The sequence below is a fragment of the Parasteatoda tepidariorum genome, chromosome 8, assembly GCF_043381705.1.
Source record: "Parasteatoda tepidariorum isolate YZ-2023 chromosome 8, CAS_Ptep_4.0, whole genome shotgun sequence".
NCBI classification, from domain to species: Eukaryota; Metazoa; Arthropoda; class Arachnida; order Araneae; family Theridiidae; genus Parasteatoda; species Parasteatoda tepidariorum.
In genome coordinates this window covers 57,159,080-57,183,723 of record NC_092211.1, presented here as the reverse complement: position 1 = coordinate 57,183,723, position 24,644 = coordinate 57,159,080, and the positions used below count along the sequence as shown (strand labels likewise).

General features: G+C 31.1%; 1 protein-coding gene across 1 annotated transcript in view; it reads right to left on the bottom strand.

Annotated features, from left to right (window-relative positions):
- The window catches only part of LOC107454903 (protein turtle), a 954,328-nt gene that overhangs the window by 304,913 nt on the left and 624,771 nt on the right, over positions 1-24,644 (bottom strand). The gene's annotated exons all lie outside the window — the stretch shown is intronic.

Below are 24,644 nucleotides of genomic sequence, written 5' to 3'. Positions count from 1 at the left end.
CCTGGATTTTTTTTAAACTTTTGTTCAACTTCGGATGTAATTATCTTCCACCGTCGCTACATGGAAGCTCATGTGTATTCAGCATAAACGCACATTAGAGACAGGCAAAACAATGATACTTATTGGGCTAAATTCTTAATGTTTTTTAATGTATGAATCTCTAGTAACATATAATAGGCTGGACTAAAAATATTTTTCATAACTGTAATGACCAATAAGTAAGTATATATATATACTTTTTTATAACCGTCGTTGAACAGCCGACCAAATTTTCTGGTTTACGACAGTTAATGCTCAGTAGCCTTATAATTTTGAATCCAATCCGAGAGACGAGGGAACTCCTGGATCAAGTATTGGGAAAAATGTGCCTTCCTGGAGGACTTTTTAAATGGAGCTAACACGCATTTGCGTTACTATGGGGATGAAGACCACGAGAACCTCCCATGGTTAGCCTGGCGTCAAAGGGACTCTAACCCATGATACGTCTTCTATTGAGGATATTTAGCGTCAGCACTGTGATCGGTGAAAGACGGATGCGGATTCATATCAACTAGCCATCGCTGAGATACAAACCCTATTCACCTCATTGGAAGGAGAACGCTCTATTCCCTGAGCCGCGATGGCTCATGGGATAAAATCAAGAGCTTAAAACATAACAGAACAAGAGAACATTCGAGAGTTGACATAGTAAAGCAAACTTATCTACACAGACACTGTGAAATAATAAACAACAGCACGCCAAAATGGTAGGTCCTCCTTCTTGACTAGTTTAATGTGATTCATATTTTGTCCGCTAGAAAACAGAACTGATTTTGTCAAAAGAGTGTTACCCGGTTTTACCTCTCTACCTGGACTTTCCCTATTCTTCTGAGTATATAAATAATTTACGTGATGCAGCAACATCTGATGATTCAGCAGGAAAGGAGGAAATGTTTTTTTTTCTTTTGTAAAAATCTAACTAGACGGCAATTATGTGCAAATTCCAATAGTTAAGTGAGCAACTTAAAAGCTGGGCAGCGACGAATCTGAGATTGTGATATATCTACGCCAACTATTTGCAATTCATAAAATGAAAACCAATAATGTTTGTTTATAAAGCATAGTGCTTATAAACATCCGAGGGGCATTCAGTTAATTTTGACGAGCACCGAATGTAGGACTCGTATTCCAATACCCAATATGAGAATAATTTGCAAAAGCAGCAGCACCTTCAGCTGTTATGAATGACAAGTTCGCAAATAATGTAAATGAACTGCTGTATCGATTTCATTTTGACAATTCGTCGAAACCGTAAGGAATGTAAAAAATATACTTAGATAAAGTTGCTTTGTTGACTTCCGAATCAAATGATAGAATAAAAAGCTTTTTTTTTTGGTCCTGTTGTATTTCAGTTCATCATAACAGCTTACTTCAGGTTTTTTACCAAGGAAAAACCGTTAATATTTTTATTTGTAACATATATTTCTAGTTAATTAAATTTTTCAAGTTGCAATAAATTAGGTTTCTAAATGTTTATGAATTCACAAAAAGAATATATTCCCAATATGTTTTTGCCAACAAAAAAAAAGGCTGAAATTATACCCAGGGCCGGATTATACCTTTCGTAGGCCCTAGGCACAGAGCCGGATTATACCTTTCGTAGGCCCTAGGCATAGCCGTTTTTGGGCCCCCATTTACTAAAATTTNTAACAAATAAAATGAGGGGTAAAATTATGATAGAGAATTTCTACTTATTTAATTATTGATACTTAACTGTTACAAATTAAACTACTAGCAGTCTAAGTAAGGTAAAACAACGTTTAAGAGCACAAAAAATACATAAAATGCAGACAGCTGCTTCGGATGCTCAAAGGGCAACCTTCATCAGTGCAACAGAAAGAAATAAGAGAACAGGGTAAATATATATAGACCCTTCCCTCCTATTGGCCGTTGCTCCAAACCCTCTTGTGACGTCATCTTTCTATATATATTTACCCTGTTCTCTTATTTCTTTCTGTTGCACTGATGAAGGTTGCCCTTTGAGCATCCGAAACAGCTGTCTGCATTTTATATATTTTTTGTGCTCTTAAACGTTGCTTTACCTTACTTTGTATTTCAGCACAAAGGTCGCCCGTATGTGTATTTATACTTAGAGATAGTTGCTTTGTTGACTTCCAAATCAAATGATAGTATAAAAAGCATTTTTTTTTTTGGTCCTGTTGTATTTCAGTTCATCATAACAGCTTACTTCAGGTTTTTTTTTCAACGAAAAACCGTTAATATTTTTATTTGTGAAACATATTTCTAGTTAATTAAATTTTAGATTTAGAGAATAAAATTAATTCCATCATTCCCCGGTTAAGGCAGTAAACGTTTTGTAATCCATACAAAATTTGAAATTTAAATTTCCCGAAACATTAAAATTGATTTATAAAATAAAATAAAAAAGATTAAATTGTGAGCGAAATAAAGAATTAGGCAAATTGAAATTGGATACTTTACTTTCGGTAAATAACAATATAAGATCCACGTCACAAATACAAAATAGTTAATAATTCATAGTAAATGAACTGGAAAATGGATTTTGCGCCACGTTTCGAAATGTAAATCCGACGTGAAAAAAGTTAAGTGTTAGCTGAATATGAAACTCTTTTCAATTTCATTGCGAATTTGAAATTCAATTGGATAAGAAGAAACCACTTAAGAAACCCCCACCCTCTCTTTCGGTAGCATTTCCGGTGTATTTTAAGTGTTCCGCGTAATCTTAAGCTGTAGGAACAAAACTGGAGCTCTCACATGCATCTAAACAAAGTAGCACACATTTCGTCGCTTCATTATAGTAAGCTGAAATTGCAATACGTGAGAGGAATATACTTAAAATAAATTAGGCATTTGCGTGTGAATTAAAGTACGAAAAGAAACCGAGGAAAGGAAGTTTAATTTATTAGAATTTGACACTGTGTTAATAAGTTATCCAATAATTTGAAATGAGTGATAAAGTGTCCTCACTTATGCAGTCGACACCTGTATCCGGCTGTTTAGTATAAAATGTTATCTTTTAATTAAATGGTGTTAATACATTAAATAAAATTGTATTAAAAATACGAAATGCAATGTATAATATTAAAAAAAATTGTTTTAAGAAATACGGATACATTAAACTTTCGTAATTTAGTAAAAATAAAACGAGAAAAATTTGATCTATTAATGAGAAATTTGAACGTTGTACTGGATTATACATAACTTTAGTGCTAATTTTATTATCTATAGTTCAAAATATCTGATTTGGATCTATTTGAACTTTAAATAACTGCATTTGGTGTTCCGGTAGCATATTAAATACAATTAAATTTGAACGTTGTACTGGATTATACTTAACTTTAGTGTTATTTTTATTATCTATAGTTCAAAATATCTGATTTGGATCTATTTTACCTTTTAATAATTGCATTCGGTGTTTCGGTTGCATATAGAATACAATTTAAATATAAAAATAAAATTTGGGTAAAGGCACCTTCAACAAGAAATCAAGCAGTTTCTGATTTTTTAAAAGAACTAACGTTATTTATCTGCAAGTTCAACTCTTTAAAAGATGGAATTAATTTTTTTTATTACCTTGTAATAACACGCTTTCCCCTATGAGGAAATAACAATCTAATTTGTGTATTCGAAATTATTATAAATAATCAAACTCAGAGATTGTCCTTTTTTGCTCAGCAGAAAGATTATTGAAAGATCGGAGTCAAAGATTGGAGTTTATAAACATTCATAGTTATAAAATAACTAATTTCTCACAAAATAAGAAGGAATCTTTGAATAATTTATCGATAATTAATCTCCACTCTGCAGAACTTCATGACAGCTAAGTGGCTGAAATTGTCAACATAAGTGAACTTTAAATTACGTGTTAACACACCTTCAACAAGAAATCAAGTAATTTCTGATTTTAAAAAAAACTAACTTTATTTATTTGCAAGTTCAACTCATGCAATGATGGAATTTAATTTTTTTTAATACCTAGTAATAATACGCATACTCCTATGAGGTAAATAGCGATCTAATTTGTGTATTCGAAATTATTATAAATAATCAAACACAGAGATTGTCCTTTTTTGCTCAACAGAAAGATTATTGAAAGATCGAAGTCAACAACCCGAATATTTATAAACATTCATATTTATGAAATAACTATATTCTTACAAAATAAGAAGAGATCTTTGAATAATTTATCCATAATTAATCTCCACACTGCAGAACTTCATGACAGCAAAGTGACTGAAATTGTCAACATAAGTGAACTTTAATTTACGTGTTCCTTAATTGCATATTATAATATTTTCGTAATTGGATATTTTAAAATTACATATTTTTAAATTGTAGAATAACTTCGCAATTAATAGAACTTTATTGTGAAGCATTTTCTTTAATGGTGTATGTCCATGCTTTCCTAAGCTATAAGTGTGGAATGTATAGCAGCATTTTAATTCTTTAAATAAATACCCAATCAGAAATAATTACATACTTGAATGATTTCAGTGATTGTCGTAAGACTTAACTTCAAGAACTAAACAAAATCAAAATAACACTGAGAAAACTTACATGGTACTTGAATTTCGTTTATCCAATATTACGAGTTAATTTCACTATTGTCAATTTCACAAATTACGAAGAGAGGTCACGCAGTGGACTGATCGTTAAGACACGGTTCCCAGCAGATCACCTAAGTCAAGCATCACTGGCTGCGGTCAGTGTGCGGGTGGGTGACCACTTGCATCAGTCTGCGTAGGGACCGAAGGTGTGCGGTATTGGTATTCGATAAACTGTTCTACCGTAAAGGGCTCGACTTCGCGTGCAGGTCGTCTAGCTACCGAAGCGGGGTGTCATCCCCACTGCAGAGGATCAAAATTGCGATGGCATGTCTTCGGATCATCCTCGGGGATGTTCCCCGAACCGTCGCTAACAGCCTATTGTCAGCTTTAGTGCGACGTAAATGAGCTACAACAACAACAACGAAAAGAGATTGCGACATTCTTTAAAATCCAGGTGATGTAGTTTCAGAGGTCAATGGATATCGCTCGTATGAAAAGCACTCTAAGGCGTGGAGTTAATAAGTTCGAGTCCCAAGTAACCAGGTTGTCTATTGTGCTCTCCTTCTCTAATTTATAATATCAATTATTCAATTTGCAGAAAGTTCATAAATCCTTCTAACACATCATTTCGCATATGTTAGTAAATAAATAAATAAATATAAATTCAAAGAAATCGGTACTTTAGGTACTTTATTTACAACGCACTAGAGCTGCACAATGGGCTATTGGCGACGGTTTGGGATACATCCCTAAGGATTCAAAGAAATCTGGGGTAGGGGGGTTGTGATTCTAGATTTGTTGGTACGACTATTATACTGTAACAACGGTACAGGTACGCGAGAGGGTAAGGAGTTCGTGATTCCTACAAGCACCAATCTCCAAGCTCTTGAGCATCAGCAAGTTAACGTGAACGTACAAAATATCACGGGTTTGTTTCCTAATCGTAGTTTATGGTCAGAGTGATGAAAGTGACAGAGTTCAGCTACAAGTAAAAATATTTTAAAAAAATCCACACTGTGAATTGTACTGTGAAGGTAGTGGGGCTAAATCCTGGCATAACAGTGTTTTTGTGTTTTTTTCTCCTTAAATTGTGGTATCTATTCTTTAATTTGAACTTGGCTGAGTTATACGGCTCATAAATGGCTTTCAACAAACCTGCATATGTTCATTTTGTGATTTTTCTAGCGGCAGGCACTGAACTTATAATTCTTCGCTACGGAAGATGCCTGAAGTGTTGCTCATTTTGCGTTACCTAGTGAGCAACTTGCAACCTAAGTTAAAGAGGCGAGCATCATTACCCACGCCACACTGCAACAGATACCCGTTCTTAGGGTGGGCCACATTCTCACATCACACATAACAGAGGACAAGACACAAAGAGAAACCTCCATGCAGGGAGCATTCGAACCTGGAACCGTTGGCTTCGCAGTCAAGACACGCTAACCGTTCGGTCATCTGCCCGACATTCTGCATATGTATGTGTACTAATAAAGAAAACACTCTTAATTGCACGCTTAACAAGCAATATTAATAGAAAATATTAATTTCTAAGAAACAAATATCGATTCATCTTCTAACTGTTTCTAACTGTTTTTCTCTTATTAATTTTCAGTTCATTGTAAACGCATGTTGTTGTTGCTGTAGTTAATTTACGTCGCACTAGAGATGCACAATGGGCTATTGGTGACGGTCTGGGAAACATCCCGGAGGATGATCCGAAGACAAGCCATCACAATTTTGATCCACCACTTCGGTAGCCCAACGACCTGCACGCGAAGTCGAGCATTTTCCGGTAGAGCAGTTTAACGAGGACCAATACCACACACCCTCGGTCCCTATGCAGACTGATCCAAGTGGTCACCCACTTGCACACTGACCGCAGCTAGTAATGCTTGAGTTCGGTGATCTGCTGGGAACCGTGTCTTAATGATCGGGACTGTAAAAGAATGATATCAAGAAATACTAAAAAGTTTAAACAAATTTAAGAGTTGAAATGAGAGATAACAACATATCCCCAATTATGTAAAAAAGTAATCCAAATTTAGAAACTAGATTGTACGTTCGTTTCGTTTCAAAGACAGCATGCTGAATTCTCTGAACTGGAACGTAAGACAATGATGACTCTGAGATTAATACGATCATGAATCTCCAGTGTCTTGCACTTTAACAAGTGAAGGTTCGTACTTAATCGTGGATTATGGTTCGACTTTTCTGAGTTCGTCTTTGAGCTTTGCAATTGCGAGTGGAGATATTTATTTGTTTAATATTTTATTGGACTTACATACATTTGAAGGTTTGTGCTCTCAATTTTGGCTTATAAACCTTTGTCAAATAGAAGGAGAGATAGTACAATACAGAGAAAGTCAGAAGCTACATCCAGGATAACAGTGAGATTCAAACCCGCTACCTCCACGCTTTGCGCAGTGTTTGGTGGGTAATATCACTCTGCTTGGGAGGCTCCAATATTTATTTCTTAGTACTTATGCATGCAAGTTTGTGCACTAAAATGCAATGCTTGACTAAGGCTTATGAACCTTAACGGGCTTCATTATTTAACCCTTAACTTTTTAGTGCGCTCATTTCACATCAATAGTATTACTTACGCTAAAACATAATCAAGTCCTTATGCATAAAAATTGTTTTGTTTACGAAAACATACAGGAAAAACAATGCAGTAACAAAATCATTAAATTTGACTATTGCCATATAGATTTAGTTCGTATGGATTAACATTATCAGACTCTGACTACAGAAAATAAATTAAATATTTTTTAGTGTAATATTAAATGTTTTCGACATTTCAAATATTTTTATTCTGTAATATATTCCTTTACAAACTTATTTGACGTGTTTAAGTAATCCTTCAAAGTAAAATGCATATAAACTATAACAATCTATCATTTTTACTCGCACTTACGGTTGCAGCTACCTTACCTCATGAATTCCATACCTCAAGTATAATAAGATATAAGAGACTTTAAACACTTTAACTTTGAATTTTAAATTCTTCGCCAAACCATGCCTTCACCCAGCCATCTTCACACCTTCCCAATGACTCTTTTCTCCTTCATTTTTAAGTCAGCAGTGTTCTCAAAGAATTAAAACAAGTCAACAAATCTCCGACTCTTCTGGGGGGAAGGGGTTTTCTCAGAATGAAATAAAAGGATAGCCAAGGAAAGAATTGGGGGAAGGGCTAGATTTCGTTCCTGTGCAAACTTCTTGATTACGCCCCAAGTCATTCCCTCCTGCTTCTCAATTAGGAATTTAGAATTCCGAGACTTCTCGTTCTTCAACAATGCGACTGTGCCCCCCTTCAGCAACCCCCACGTGACTTATGGGTAACGCTGAAAAGTTCTGTTGTTGAGAAATCACGGACTGTATAAACCATGGACTGTAAGATTTGAGCTTATGGTTTTACAGAATAGAACTATTCAATTTCCTATTGAATTGGATTGTATCGTTTTATTCGGCAGAATCCATTGTTCTGTTTTAGATGACGATAATAACTGTAACAGATTACATGTTTCAGTCTGTAATGAAATCGTGAAGTGAATGTTGTTGGCTTTAATTCTTTGCAATGATATACTTTAAGAAGAAAAGTATGTGGATAAAATTTATACAAATATGATTAATTTCTGTAAGGAAATAGTTATATTGTTTGAAATATTTAAGAGTCTTCTGATGAATAATGCACTGTCAAGTGAAATTTCGTTATTGAAACTCATATCTCCTTTGATTAAAATTTAATGTTCCGTCAGTGATATATATATATATATNATATATATATATATATATATCCACTGTTTTTATCTTATTTGAAGGGATTTTCAAGAAAATAGTAAATAAAAAATATCTCTAAACTTAAACTTAGTTATTTTAGCTGCATTAAATATTTTTAAATTATTTAATTGAGGTATAAAAATCGTGATCTTTGGCTTTAGCATAATACATTGTAAAATCTAAAATCAAAATTATAATCTGCATGATTAGTCTTGAAATGTTTTTCATTTTAATTAAAGAAAAGTTTTCCTAGGTAATTCTATTAATTTATTACAGGTATACTTATCACATTTTACCAGATACTGTCAGTTATATTTAGATTACAAACCAAATCAAAAGTAAAAAATTAGCACAACTTGAAATATAGATCTGCTTGAGTAAATTTACGAAGCAATTGAATAATGATTTTAAGAAAATAAAGTCAAGAAACCTTTAGAGAAAAAAATAACAAGCTTTATAAAACACTCTCTTACTTCAACAATCCAAGTATAAAGAATTTTTCTCCACTATTTTTTTCTTCGCTTCTTTTTTTAGCTTTCATACAAGAATAGCTAAAATTTTTATTTGATTGAATTTACCTTGGAGAAATATATTTCTCAGCTTTTTGTATTTCTGGAATGCATCATAATTTTCATAATCAGTTTTAAATCGTTGCTTATTTTAATTAAATAAAAAAATTCTTAGTAAATCCATTACTTTATTACATGTGTACTTATTTTATTTTCCCAGATACTGCAGGTCATATTTGAGTTAAAAACCAAATCAAATGTAAAAAAATTAGCACAATTTGAAATATTGATAGTTTGAAGAAGTTGTTTATCTTAATTAAATAAAAGGTTTTTTAGTGATTACACTAATTTATTACATGTATACTTATTTTCTTTAACCAGATACCGTCGGTTATATTTAAGTTTCAAACCAAATCAAATGCGAAAAATTAGCACAATTTGAAATATAGATCAGTCGGAGTAAATTTACGAAGTGAGCGAATATTGCCTTTAAGAAAATAAAGCCAAAAACCTTTAGGAAAAAAATAATACACTTCATAAACCACTTTTTTATTTCAACAACACATATATAGAGACTTTTCTCCACCATTTCTTTTCTTTTGCTTCTATTTTAGCTTCCATACAAGAGTAGCTTAAAATTTTATTTGATTGAATTCACCTTGGAGAAATATATTTCTCAGCTTTTCGTCTTTCTGAAGTGAAAACTGCGCTTTCGCGCGGGAATTTGTTCTATATATATATTTTTTTACTCCGTTCCTTGTGGTAAGAAAAATTACACATTATTACAATAAACGGTTATAAATCTGAACACCAAAACAGGCGGGCATTTCAACGGCAAGGTATTGATGTTGAAGGCTCACGCAATGGAGCGTGTCAAAGCAAGAAATCAGTAAAGGCTCACGAATAGTTCTGTAGCACTTCACGATTTTCTTTAACTCCTTTTATTAAGGAGTTGGATTTTCTTTTGCACATTATCCTCGCCTCCAGGTGTCCAATTTTCTTTCCTGTATTGAAAATCAATTTTTCGCCTGCTCTAATGACACATTTGGTATCAAATAAACCCAAAACAGTGAAATTCTCACAAGTTTTTACATGAATATATCTTTTTGGGTACCTACAAGTAAATTACATAGTAAACACAAAAACAGCTAAATTTTCTACCACAAACAGATAACCATTTAATTTCATTTTTACTATATAATTTTATATCATTCGAAATAATACGATTTCTACGTAAAGAAAATAATTTTGCTAAGTAACTTCAATGTTATATGTTTACCTAATAAATGCTGGAATTGCGATATATATCTATAATATCTATAATAACTGCGAATTGTGATTTTTTAAGTACTGAGCAATTTTATTACTTCAGTACTGATTTTTTAATATTGACTCATTTGGGATCAAAATACATCCAAAAGGGTAAATTTGCCTCCGATTTATGTAAATATATTTTTATAGAGACCTACAAATGAACTGCATTGTAAACAAAAAGACAATTGAATTCTCTACAGCAAACAAAAATTTATTTAGTTTATTTTTCACTATCTTATCAGGGCAGTGGTTTCACGTAGCACAATGATTTACGAATTAGACTCCGGTCATGGAGGAACTGGGATTCGAATCACGATTGCTCTAAGACCCACCGAGTATGTGATCGGAAAATCTATTTAATCAAAAATCCTGTGATCGTTCACTGAATAGTACCATGGATACAGGGATATGGAAAAAATGTCCTTCCCCTTCTGATCTATATCTGAAATGAGGAATATGCCTCACGAGTGATTGGTACCGCCATCTATCTGTGGCGTTCTGAGTTAATAATACTCACTTTCACTCTTGGTTTGCTCTCTTGTTAAACGAAAGGATGACCTTAACATGGAACAACAACTGTATTATTTTATTCTAAATAACATAATTTAAACTTAAAGAAAACCTTTCTACAAAAGCATAACTAGGTTATGTTCTATTTTTTGTAAGAAATCTTTTAATTGTGCATGACATATTTATTATGAGTTGTGTTTTTTTAGTAATGACCAAAAGAAAATTACATGGAAACACAAATATAGTTGAAATTCTTACCACACACAAAAATCCATCAAATTCCAATTTTACTTCTAAATAATGCAACTTCAAAATTAAATCTGTTTTTTGAAATAAATCTAATAATTAAGATTAGTTTAATAATTAGGAGTTTTGTTTTCCGAAGATTTGACCAAATTTCAAAGTAAAACTCTTACTCTAATATTCGTATTTAATAATGACACATTTGGGTTCAAATAAACCAAAAACTGTAAATTTGTCTTGTTTTTCATAGAAGTAAGTCTTTATAGATATCTATAATACAAGTTACATGGTATACGCAGAAAAATTTCAATTTCAACCACAAAAAACACCCATTTAAATTCGTTTTTTCATTTATAATTTTGTCTAATTTAAAAAGTGTAATTTTAGCGTTAAGAAAATATATTCGCAAAAAAATTTTATATTTTATTATTGCATAAAACTGTTATATTTTATTTTAAAATTAATGATTGGATTTAAGTAAAGTATCTAAAATAAATTTAATTCCTCAGCACGAAATGTTTAATTTAATAATGATTTATTTGGAATTAAAAATAAAACCAAAACAGCAAATTTCTCATAAATTTACGACTATATTCTTAAAAATGCCAACTAGAGAAATGCATGGTAAACACAAAAGCAGTTGAATTTTGCACCACAAAATAGAAATATATTTAATTTATTTATTACAATATCTTTCTATAAATTTTAATTTCATAATATTCTAAATAGTACAATATAAACATGCTGAAAACATTTTTACAAAAATATTACTAAGTTATTTGTTTTTGCATTAAATCTTACAAATACGAAACACACTTATAATAACTGCGAGTTATGTTTTTTACAGTGATTATCTATTTTTAGAATATTTTTCTTTTTACTTGCGCTAATTGCAATTTTATAATAACACATTTGGGATAAAACAAAACCGAAAATAACTAATTAATAATCGATTAAGATACCTGCACTGAAATTACATGGTTAACAGAACACAGGTAAATTCTCAAAATTAAAAAGAATTCTGTTTAATACCTTTATTAATACACAATTTTGTATGCTATTACTATTTAAGCAAAAAAGAATAATTTTGCAAGGCATTAGATATATTATTGCATATTACTAAAATATTTAAGTTCACTGTTATACAACACACATTTTCTTCCAAATACATTAATGGCTAAAAGTTTAAATACCTTTATCATAAATTAAAAACAAATATTCATATATACATTTTTTTCATTTAAAAGATTTTAGGCTCAAAATTTCTGAGAAATATGACGTAATCATAAAAAATACCGATACGCTAGATAAACCCAGTAAACTAATGGCTCTTTTTTATCGGCAAAAAAACCGATAAACAAGATAATTTATGTAATTTAATGGCTTATGCTCGGATATGACTTTCTTGAATAGAATGATTTATATACTCAAATTTTTTTCTATCATCTGAATCATTTTTACTATAATGTTAGTTATTGTGGGCGTTTGAAATTAATATTCATATTTTTGTTTTAAAAAAAAATTGTTATATTTCTATCTAAAGATATCTATATTGTACTATACTTAAGTTAAAAAAATTTAAATTAGCATATAATGAGGAATAATATCCTTAAATTATTCATTTTATGTGTAAGAGATGGGAACCAATTATAAATGTTTATATTTTTTGATCTAAATTAATGTTAGTTAATTATTAATATAATCAAATATATAAGATCAAAATCAAAGAGAAGATAATGAGAGGATTCAAATTAAGTAAGTCATTATCCGTAAGTTTTTTTTTCTTATGAAACTGGTAACATTTACTTTAACTCTTTAAGGTTTGCACTTTTCTTATCTGTTTTTTCCCCATATAATTTAAAAAATCTTCTTGGTGATCAAAATTGTTAAAATAGGACCGAGTTGTTCAAAACTCGTATACGTGTCTTCAACATAATTAAAACTCCGTATCATTAGAATTTTTTTATTAATTTTATAACCATCATTGAACAGCCGATCCAATTTTCTGGATTTACGACTATTAATGTTCAACTCCGTAACATTGTAATTTTGAACCCAATCCAGATGACAAGGGAACTCCTGGATCAAGTATTGGGAGAAATTTGCCTTCGTGGAGGACTTTTTGAAGGAACTAACCCGCATTTGAGTTATATGAGAGAAGAAAACCATGAACTCCCGGTTAGCCTAACGGCAAATAAACTTTTTTCTTTTTTTTCTTCTTTCCTCCAAGCCCTGAGCATGTACCTAGGTTATGAAAAACCCTTAACCATATAGCCCAGGACTTGGCCACTAGTTCAGATCACTCCAGCCTACGAACGGGTACCTGCTCTATTGCTGTGTGCTTTAATCCAGGAAATTTGCATTGATGTGTGTTGAAGTTCTTGTTGAATATCAAAAGAAATTTTATTATTTGTCCCAAAATCAAGTATTGATGATATTGATGCTTTTGAGTCTGACCAGAGGATATAACTATCCTTATTATTGAAGTTTTCAGTGCTCTTAATATATTTAATGCATTCAAGAATTGCCAACTGCTCGACTTGAAAGATTGAATTTTTCCTGTCTAATGTGTAAAGAAAGAAAGAAAAAAATTTTAGAACTATCTAATAATAAGGGGAAAAAATTATAATAAATTCCTTGAAACAAGGGCGAAGATGTTAGAAATCTGTTCTTAGTTATATAAAGTATATTTCCAAGCGTTTGCCTGGTTTGCTAGCTGGTTGACAACGGTTAAAAAGTGGAATCTCAACTCTGAATGGATTGACGAAACTCCATCAGTTAATGTAGGTAAGTTGGGCAGGATGATGATGAGGCTCTGTGGTGACAGTCCAAATTTAGGTTGAAGTCTTGGTTAGATGAATGACAATCTATGCAATATTCTTCCCTTTCTGTACAGTTTTCAACACTAATGCAGTTCTCAACATTTCTCACAATAACAATGAGACTCTGTACAGGAGTTTTGATGGTGTCCAATTGTTTGGCATTTTCTGCATCTGAGTAATACTAGTCTTTTTTGATGGTGCACCTATGAAGTCCAGTGAAGACGACAAGAAGACTCTAACCCATGATCCGTCTACCACTGAGGATATTTCACGCCAGCACTGTGGTCGGTGCGAGCTGGGTGCGGAATTCGCTGAGCCAGCCATCGCTAGGATCAAACCTGGGTTACCTTATTGGGAGGTGAGTGCTCCAACCCCTGATCCACCACAGCTCGCAGAAGACATATTATAATGAACTTTAATGCTTAGCAAAATAACGCCTGCATTTAAATAATTGAATCTTAATTATAGAAAAGTAATACTTATCTAATTCGCCGTAGCAGGCGATAAAAATGCAAATTAAACAAAAAATAAATAAGCTCAACTGTTTCTTATTATTATAATCTTACTTTTTAGACTGATGAAAATTTAAAATTATATAAATTAGCTAAAATTTTTTCTTGAAGCAAAATAAATAAGTATCAAAACAATTATATTTACAATATAGTGAATGTTGGCAAAATAATATGTTTAAGTAAATTATTACTTTTTACTTGCTGTGATTTATTTCAAGTGTTTTGTTTCGGTATTTTTCTACAAAATTTGTTTAACTTGCAAAGGTGTATACGTAATAGTTAATGTAATAAGTTAATGTAATAATTAGTAATATAAGACAAAGTGAATTAACTAATAAAACATGACTTAAAATGCCATAGCTGTATTGATACAAAAAAATATTTAGATAAATTCAACAGCAGAATTCCGCCGAGTTGATTAGATTAATGATATAAAATCCTTATATAATCTAATTAAATGTTTCCTTACTATTTTTTGCATGTCTATTCTTCAGGAAAATGTAACAAATTATAGTATATAAATGGCACAATAAACACTTTTTGCGTGGTGTCTGCCTAATGCAAGCTACTTTTAACCAAAAAGTGCTTAATTAATTAATTTAAATAAGTTCAGGTAATGCGTCAACATTGTTTTCAGTAACCAAGCAAAAATAGAATGAATATATTAATAAAAAAGATGCAAATAAAGGTTAATTAAAAAAAGTCCGAAAGACAAATGATAATTTATTGAGTTCAAGCTCTTTTATTTTTGCTTCACATGTAAGTAAGAGATGCAGTAGCTTTTAGATTGAAAAAAACCTAATGCATTTTCTTAATAAAAGTTATAAATCTTTTTATTCTATAACGAAAAAAAAGTATAATGCATGCATGTTAAATCATACTGTAGTTTTTGAGATATAATCTCGTTACCGGCACACGAAAGGATGTGACATTGTTTTCACTAATGTTTTACAAGAGATTAATTCACAAATGTATCATACGGGATATTCCCCGATACGTAGCTCGTTGTTCACAAGATACAAAAATAGCAGTTTCCTTCGTCCTTACTTAGATTAAGCTACTGGAAAGGCTTAAATGTATTTCTCTTAGTAGAATAAATGCTCCTGTTTCACGCCAAAGAGCGTGAGGAGTCGCTAAATTCTAATTAAGAGGTCGACTTCTAAAAAGGAAAAATTCGAAACAATCCATTTTCCTTTCTGTGCCTGGTATTAAAGTATTCGTTTGGCGCAAATCGAAAATTAAGATTTTTAAGCCGATGCATTTATTAATAGAATAATATCGCTTTAAATTCCTTCTTTCTAATTTGTTTCTCGTAGATTTGAATTAATAATTTATCTGTTCCCTATTCTCTTCCAGTTAGGCATCAATTAGAGGATTTCGAGGTAATCCATTTTTAATCATAATTAGTTAAAATGTTAAAAAATATATTTGTATATTTGTATGTAATACAATGAAACAATGTATTAAAATTTAACAAATAATGTATTCAAGTTTAACAATAGTTAATAATGTATAAACGAAAATAGAAACGAAAAGGAAAATACGAAGAAGAAAAAGGAAAGATGAAGTTACCATGAACAAAGGTTCTTCGATTATTGTAGAAAGATTTAAATTGCAAAGGAATCAAAGAAAACTGAAATTAGGTAACGGAGTAGAAAATCAAACTTCAAGATATTTACTTTGATGGAAGAAAAGACAAAACGTTTGTCATGAAAAAGACAAGAGATGGTCGTTTCCATCACAGATATAAAACAGAAAAATATGTACCTCGATAATTCAGGAACTATGTAACTTGGACGCATCTTTCCATCAACTCCTTCAGTGTCTGGTATAAAGGAATTTCAAATTTTCTAAATAGTGAAGCAAGTGCTAATTCGCAACATATCGAACTTGGGTTGCGACCGAATTATGGTAAATGTGCATTATTAGGTGATATTTGTCTGCTTAAAATGTGTTCGAAAAAGATCACCAGTGAGTGGTATAAGTTGAATTACGTCCTGGATAATCCAACAGTGAGTCCACAAAAAGTTTTCAGACCAATTGGCAAGATATTGGTCAATCGCCAATATCTTCAATTTCGCCAATTCACTAACAATTTTCAGGGGATTGAAGAAAGTTTGCCAAAAATGAGAGAGTGTGACATTTCTGATCTCAGAACAGACCAAAAATATCAAATGAACATAAATAAAGCAGTTTCCTCTGATAAATGTACACCAAATTTGGTGTCGTTAAGCCCTGGAAAACTTCCGAATGCTGAATGGATCACTACGCTGAACAAATCCTTTGAGTTTACTTAAAGTAACTTAACTTCACCGACAAACTTAATGGAATTAGCTTCAATAAATATAACATGTGCTGTGATGTGATTTTGAATCAAATGTAAACCAACAATCAATACCATCTCTGGCAGAAGTCGAATTCTTGACCATAGATGGCCCCACAGGAAAACAAAGAACCATTGGAACCCCTCTGCCTGAACAAGCATATGCGTCAACAACATCAATACTACTTCTGGGAACCTATGATGTACTTTCCCTTGTTGACTTTTGGTTGTAATTTTGCAAACCTCACAATAGAGAAATTAATAAAAAATAAATAAATAAGACTTCGCAATGTATAAATAAACTTCGCAAATGAAAAATAAATAATAAAACTTCGCAAAATAAATAAATAAAAATTCCTTACTGAGGAAGGAGGAAATTGAACCATAAAAATTTCAAAACAATTCATGAGAAATATTTCAATAAATACACAACACTTAATTGCGAGACTTTTTATTTTCTTACAAAACTTTTTTTTTAAATTAGGTGATTTTTTTTAAAATTTGCTGTTTTTCTGTAATATTTTAAAATTTTTACAGATGTTGCAAGGAGATAAAATATTTCTGAAAAAGATGAATAAGTAATATTTTATTCAAAACCCAACTTTTGAATTTGTTTTTATATGACTGGTTTTAAAAATTTGAAATTTTTACAAAAATTAATTGTTTTTTGAAAAATTTCAAAAGTTCAAAGCTTTTGCGGAGAGTGAAAATGACGCAGTAAAGGAAGTCAGGCGATAAAAATGCAAATTAAACAAAAAATAAATAAGCTCAACTGTTTCTTATTATTATAATCTTACTTTTTAGACTGATGAAAATTTANCGTGAAAATCCGATCTCTAGAACAAAAGTTATTCAGGGTGATATCTTTTTTTTTTTGCTGACTGTACCTTTACTCAGCATCTAAACAAGACATTGCCTCATTTTTTTCACAGGATATTTATATATGCATGTTAACACTATGATTATTGTTAATACATATCTTTGACAGAATTTTTTTTTCAAAATAATTACAAATTCAAAATTTCCTAAGAATTTTCTTAATTTTTGAGCAAAAGTCTTTCATAACTCAAAAAGTATTTCTGTTAACGCTAAAATATTATCACAGCATATAACTGATACAATCTAAAATATCTCAAAAAATTTCAAACAATATCATAAGTAGCTTCTCCGGAAAGGTGCATCGAAAAAGGTCGGTTTCGAAATTATTGATATATGCCCTACCGGCTTCCTTAAAAATTCTGTAAAAATTCACGAGTGTTATACTAGTCCATATTCAACTTTTGGGAGGCACTTATCGAAAAAGAAATTTGGCCCATCTTAATCATCAATGGAGTCTAATTTTAATTACTTATCCTGTACATTAATTATATCGAAAAACCTTTTTTTGTTTTGTTTTCTGTTGCATTTTTGAACTCTTGTATTTTGAAATGGATATTTTCGAACAGATCTTGAATATTTTCGGGCCTCTAATTTGACTTCTCCCTACAAGCTACAGTTACGCAATTTGATGACATACTCCTAACCAGGATTGTTTAAAATACACGAGAGAGGATAATAAGTGTCCTCACATCTCTGCTACATGGGAAGTGGTAGTAAGTAGGCGATAATACGTATCTGTTTACGATACGTTAAGTTTATATGTTATTTTTTTGTGTCTTAGATGTTATTTTTAAATGAGCAACATGTATATATGTATGCACATAAACATATACGTTCTCTATAAACTTCTACATTCAAGCAAAAAACTAAACTAAACATTTTGAAAAAAATAACTGCAGCTGTTGGAGCAAAACCTCGCACTCGAATAAGGTAAGATCAAGCACTTGTATAAATGCAACAAAAAATTTGTTACTCAGTGTTACTAAGATAAACTATTACATGGTTCACACAACTATCCCATTTACCAACATGTACCTAAAATAACGAAGGTAAATCCTCCTCCACGAGTAAAAGCAGCAAAATAAAAGGTCAAGTCCCTTTTATCTGCGAAATTAATTACGGTCCAAGTTCCGGAAAACGAGGCATATTTCACTGGATATACCAAATTCGCATTACCCGTAAGGCCAAGAGAAGTTCGAAGTATCGAACGAACACTCACACGAACTCTATTTGGAATTTTCTCGTTTCCATTGTATCGGATATCCGCATTGTTGTTGCGGTCTATAACGGATGCAGACAGACAGAGAAGATTACCGGGGCTGTAGTTTGCGCCGCCCCGGCTCCATCCAAATTGATCCCCCTTACCATCCGATGGGAGCGGGATCTCACGACAGGTGGACATCAAGAGATAACCACTGAGCTGCGATGGCCACATAAGGATTAAGTTGTCGTTTCGGGGGTTATTCATACATTGCATTTATTTAATTTTTTTAGAAAAAAAACATTTTTCTTAACATTAACTTTTTTAAAAAGAAAAATATATGCATTGTTAGAATTTTACTGAGAGTACGAATTTCTCTTGAAGATGTTCAACACTTTTTAATTCAAAATAAAATATTATTCTACCTATTTTTGCGTAACCGTTTTTGAATTAACAGTCTGTATCGGATTAGCACATCAACCCAGAAGTCGAGGAAATTCCTTGATCAAGTTTAGAGACAAACTAACCAAGGCCGTGGCAGCCCAGGGGTCAAAGAGTCGGACACAGGTCCGGAGTGGCCTTGGTTCAATCCTCGACTCCTCTAGATCAACTGAGTACATGAGGTATACATGCTCGTATATCTCATGTACGAGCTGTGCATGTACGAGCGGAGTAGCTCAAACTTGCTGTGGAATCGAATGTACCGTGGTCGCTCACTGATCAGAAACGTGGGTACATGGATCTAAGGAAAATTTTCTTTCACTTCAGATCTATGTCTAAATTGAAGAAGCGACCTCTCGAATGAGTGATGTTGCCATCTATCAGTGGGGCATTGAGTTAAGATGAATTTTCTCCCTAGTGGTGCTCTTTGTCAAACTAAAAGCGCACTTTCTTGACCTAATTCGCGAAAAGCCTATGGCTTGTGATTCAAGTGTAATAAAGGTCAACAACAAACTGACCAACGTGGAAAACATTTTGAGTGAAACAAGCTAATATTTAAATTACATTGCAAAGAAAATTTCCGTCCGTCAGACTAATGTCGGATGGAATCTAATCCTTAATATTTACACCAACTTCGAATATTTTACTTAAGTACTAGGATCGCTTCAAACTTGAAACATTAACGAATCGACTAGCAATCGCTCAAAATTGAAATAGGGCTATTTCACTAGGAAGCGAGAACTTCGCTAACTATAAATCACCTCCTCACGTACCTACTTCACATGATCTCTCCTTACTTCGACAGCATTTTCCCTTATAGTTCGCAAGCTAAAGCCAAAATTTTAAATGCAAATATGTCTAGCGATGCATAAGAAACATATTCTTTTTCAGACTGAAGCAAATATAGAAAAACAGTGCAATTATATTATAAATCGCAAATCAAGTTTAACATTTAACTAAGTAGCGAAAATAAAATAATTTTTCAGTCGAAAATTTAATAATGTACAGTTAAAGAAATGAAATTGATGGATCTTATGAAAAGCTTATAAATAAAATTACTTCAATATTACACATTGCTATTAGTGTAAATATAAGAGAATGGAATGCATAGAAATTATATAAATAAAATCCATTTACAACTTTATTCTAAGAAATTAAAGCAATAAATTAAGCTTTTTTTCATTTATTAATCACTTTTTTTAACAAAATATTACATTTTAATTTTGATATATGGAAAATAATGATAAAAAAGATTAACTACATGATTATAATTTAAAGTATTATTATTATTTTTTTAAATAAAGTCTCACTCAAATACCACTCAAAATATATGTTTTCGGTTGAAAATAAAACAAACTGCTGGTTCGTTAAAGCGCAAAACGTAAAAATCAAGTAACTTAAATAAAACTGAAATATTTTTCAATGAAAAAATATTTGCAAGGATCATGTGACAAGTTCTAAAATTAGATAAATATTTTAGTATAACTAAGCATCAAGGTACAAATTCTTTCATGTAAAAAAAAATTCCCAGGATTATCACGAAGTATTATTTAGCATTTTGAAATTTTATTTGAAAACAAAAGCATTTTCAAGATCTAAAATTATTCTGCCAAATACTGTACGAAAAATATTTTTTTTTTATGTTTCCTTATAGTCCCCATAAGAAATACTAGGTCTGATTAGATAATGCTTTATAAACACCATACAAAAGGATTTCAACCTGATTAAATACCTTCTTCAAATAAATTATTCATGAAGAGTGAAATCAAGCATCGAAAAAAATAATAATATATACTCTTATATAAGCAAAAGGATTAAAAATGTATGAGTATGAACCAACATTATTGTTTCTAATCTTGCTTCCAGTTAAACAGTTATATTTTCGAATCCGATTTAATTTGTATAATGATTTCATTTAAGTCTGTACACAAGATCTCTTTGATTAAATGCTAAACATATAAAGAATAATACTGAATTTGTCTGCTATTTCTGGAACATGAAAATTTTTATTCCATAATACTATCATACACATTGGCGACATAGCACTATTTTCATTTGTTGAATTAACCTTCCAGATACGGAAATAAAATTGTTCTTTATACAATTTATACGGTGCAAAAAGCAGACTTCCGAATAAAAAAATTAAAAAAATAAATATTTGCTAATAAAAATGTCGCAGACAAATTTTCGGCGTCTACACTCTTTCAGTCTGAGAGCTGCAGCTTTTTTAGGTGTAAATTTCATGCGTCATTCGAAACCTAATAAATCTAGAGAAGGTTAAAAGTGCGATATTTATTACCTAAGGACTTATATTGACTTAACTAGATTTATTTAGTTTTACTAGTTACGATGCATTTCGTGTCTTTGACACATTTTTTTAGTGATGATTTCTATGTTTCCTAGTTTTTCGTTTCTACATCAAAAATGTCAATGCTAACTATTTTATATTATTACTAGGAGGAAAAAACACTAAAATTTAACATAGTGAGGTTTTGCGCTTTAATTTATATCATGCATAATAGTTTGCCAGTATATACTGTATAAATTTTTTATGTGATAATTTTTTTGAGTAGTAGTAATAGTAGTAGTTAATTTACGTCGCACTAGAACTGCACAACGGGCTATTAGCGACGTTTTGAGAAACATCCCTAAGGATGATCCGAAGACATGCCATCACAATTTTGATCCTCGGCTGAGGGCATGGCCCCCCTGCAACTCGATGACCTACGTGGGAAGTCGAGCACTACGTTTGAGTATAGTTTAGCGAAGATCAATACCGCATGCCCTCAGTTCTTTCGCAGGCTGATCCAAGTGGTCAGTCACCCTCACAATGACCGCATCCAGTGATGCTTGACTTCGCAGATCTGCTGGGAACTTCATCTTATCTATCACTCCATTGTGGAATGAAAATCTACTTGAAATCCAATAAATAGAAATGTCAAGTTTCTTATCAGGACTATAACGTGAAACAAAAAAAGTGGAAAGTTTCTTTAAAAATGGTGAGAAAATGGTACGAGAGCCCGAGGAATTTTATTGAAATAAAGCAAATAAAGTTTTGCAAACAGCTATTCGAATCATAAATATAAAGCCTTTCCTCCTGTGACACCATGGGGACCACTGAGATACAACTTTGGAAAGTGAAACTGATGAGAAACCCAGATTTTAACCCAAAGAATCGAAGTATAGTTCATAGTAAGCGAACACTATAGGGTGGGCGACTTACTTGTGAAAAAACGAACAACACATTGGAATATCTGAAAGAAAGTCCCTTTAGAGAAGAACCCTGGGAAAACGGGGTTTTTCCGTAATTCTGTTAATGAAGAACTCGGTTATATGCACGAACAAGAACTTGCATTATTTAGCCTAGATTCTTTTCTTTCTAACTGTAGATAGTAAAGGTCCATGTTAAAAAAAATACCTTCAAACCACATATTTGAACATTTTTAACATGAAAATTACATTCCAAAGTTTTTCATCCCCATCAGCTGTAAACCAAACAACTGACTGTAAGAATAGTGGCACACACATACTCGAACCCGCTATCATTCGATCAGCTACTGCAATGCCATCGATCGGAAAAATTTTGAACTAATACCTAGAATTTCAGGGGCAAAACTTTCATCACCTGACACATGAATTCTAGATCAGAATTATTTCTTAATCTCATGACTTATTTTTTTTTAAATTATAAAATCTTTTTTTAATGATTATTTATATTATCAGTAAACCAGTATTTTAATTTTTGCTATGATGATTATTTACCAAACATTGTATTTATGATTTAGATTTAACTAGTTCATACGTTTCATATAACCAAATGATAGAACTCCTACCAATGTCTATGGACTAGTTAGATATAACCTAAACATAACGTTTAGTAAGTTTTAATAGTTTATGATTCTGGTCCAAACAATAGCTCAACATAATATCCTAAGTGATTTTCTATACAATATTAGCAAAGCAAAACATTAGCCTGGAATTCAAGTTATAAAGCGATAGTTTTAACTATTCAATCTTTTAACTATTACTTTATTTGCAAATATTCAATAAACCATTGCAATCTCCTTTCTGTAATAGCTTACATATTTATTTTTTGCCTCAAAGCATTTCCAATGATGAGTAACATAAAGATAAGACTTTATGTATAGTTTAATGGCATTTTAAACCGACCTCTCAACAAATACTTTTTTTTCAATTATGCTGGTAAAATTTTATTGCAATTGTACCTGAAATATTTGAGTTTATGAGAATACAAATAAATGAGTATATTATTTGTCAAACTAATTTGCTTAGTAGTGTTATAAATGTAGAAACTATAATTTAAATGTATTTCATGTTTAAAAACCATTTATTTAAATTATTAAAATGCAGTTCAAATTAAATTCAATGAGTCTAGAAATATTTCTAATGTTTTATTTATGTAAAGCTATAATTTATTTCTGACATATTACTTTGTATATAATTTCAAGCTAAATTTATTAACATTTTTTCATATATTGATAATTATAGAAATGCTTCTGCAAACGCGCATAATGTAACGAGCAAATATAAAAATTTCAATGAATTGTAATAAATTATTATAATTTGTTAGTTTATATTACTTTTAATCGAAAGCGGGATAATTTACTAAATACGTGTGCAACAGAATAAATCAGAAAATATTAATTATTGACTGTAGAAAAATTATATTCGACTGAGAAAGAAAAGATAGTGGCATTTTTTAAATATTTTATTTACTGTTTATGCATTATATTTATTTTGAAATATTTCTTCATCGTGTAGTTCCATTTTTATCTTGTTGTGTTCCGGGCACATTTTGTTATATTTCTTTAATAATGTGGTCAACAATTTATATTCTTTTATGAAATATTATGTGTTAAGAACTAATAAATCCAGTAATGCTTTGAAAGTCCGCATAAATTATAATATCAAGAAATAATTTACTCTAAATTTCATATAATTGATTTAATTTGATGCAGTTTCTTTTTAGTTGTTTAAAAAGAAAATACAGAACCCGCTGTATACCAACAATTTTTGTTTTTTTCATAAAATATTCGAGTAATAATGCAAAATGCTTGTTTCTAAAATCATGATAAATTTTAAAAAAAATTTATAGCAAAATGATAAATACTGATCAATTTTTATCGATGAATATAAAAATAGCTGAATTGCTATTTAATAAATTTTTATTATGGTATTACTTGCAATTGTAACTATTAATTACAAAAAATATTAAATTTTAAAATTATAAAAGCCTTCTAAAACTTATTTTAAAAAGGTTGCATTTGGAATAGTCGCTACTACTATGGATTTATTAGAACACACATGATATCGTAATTTGCCATATTTTTATCTAAAAAGTTGGCAATGCAAATTCCTTGCATGAAAATTTATTATAACCAAACTATTGAATTCTATTATTATTTTAATTAAAACTTTTTGTTGGTTAACATTATTTATTCCAATTTCTAAATAGTACATTTTGTCCAAGGATGAACAGACTTATTTCAAAAATAAACATCTCAAGAATAAATGATTATAA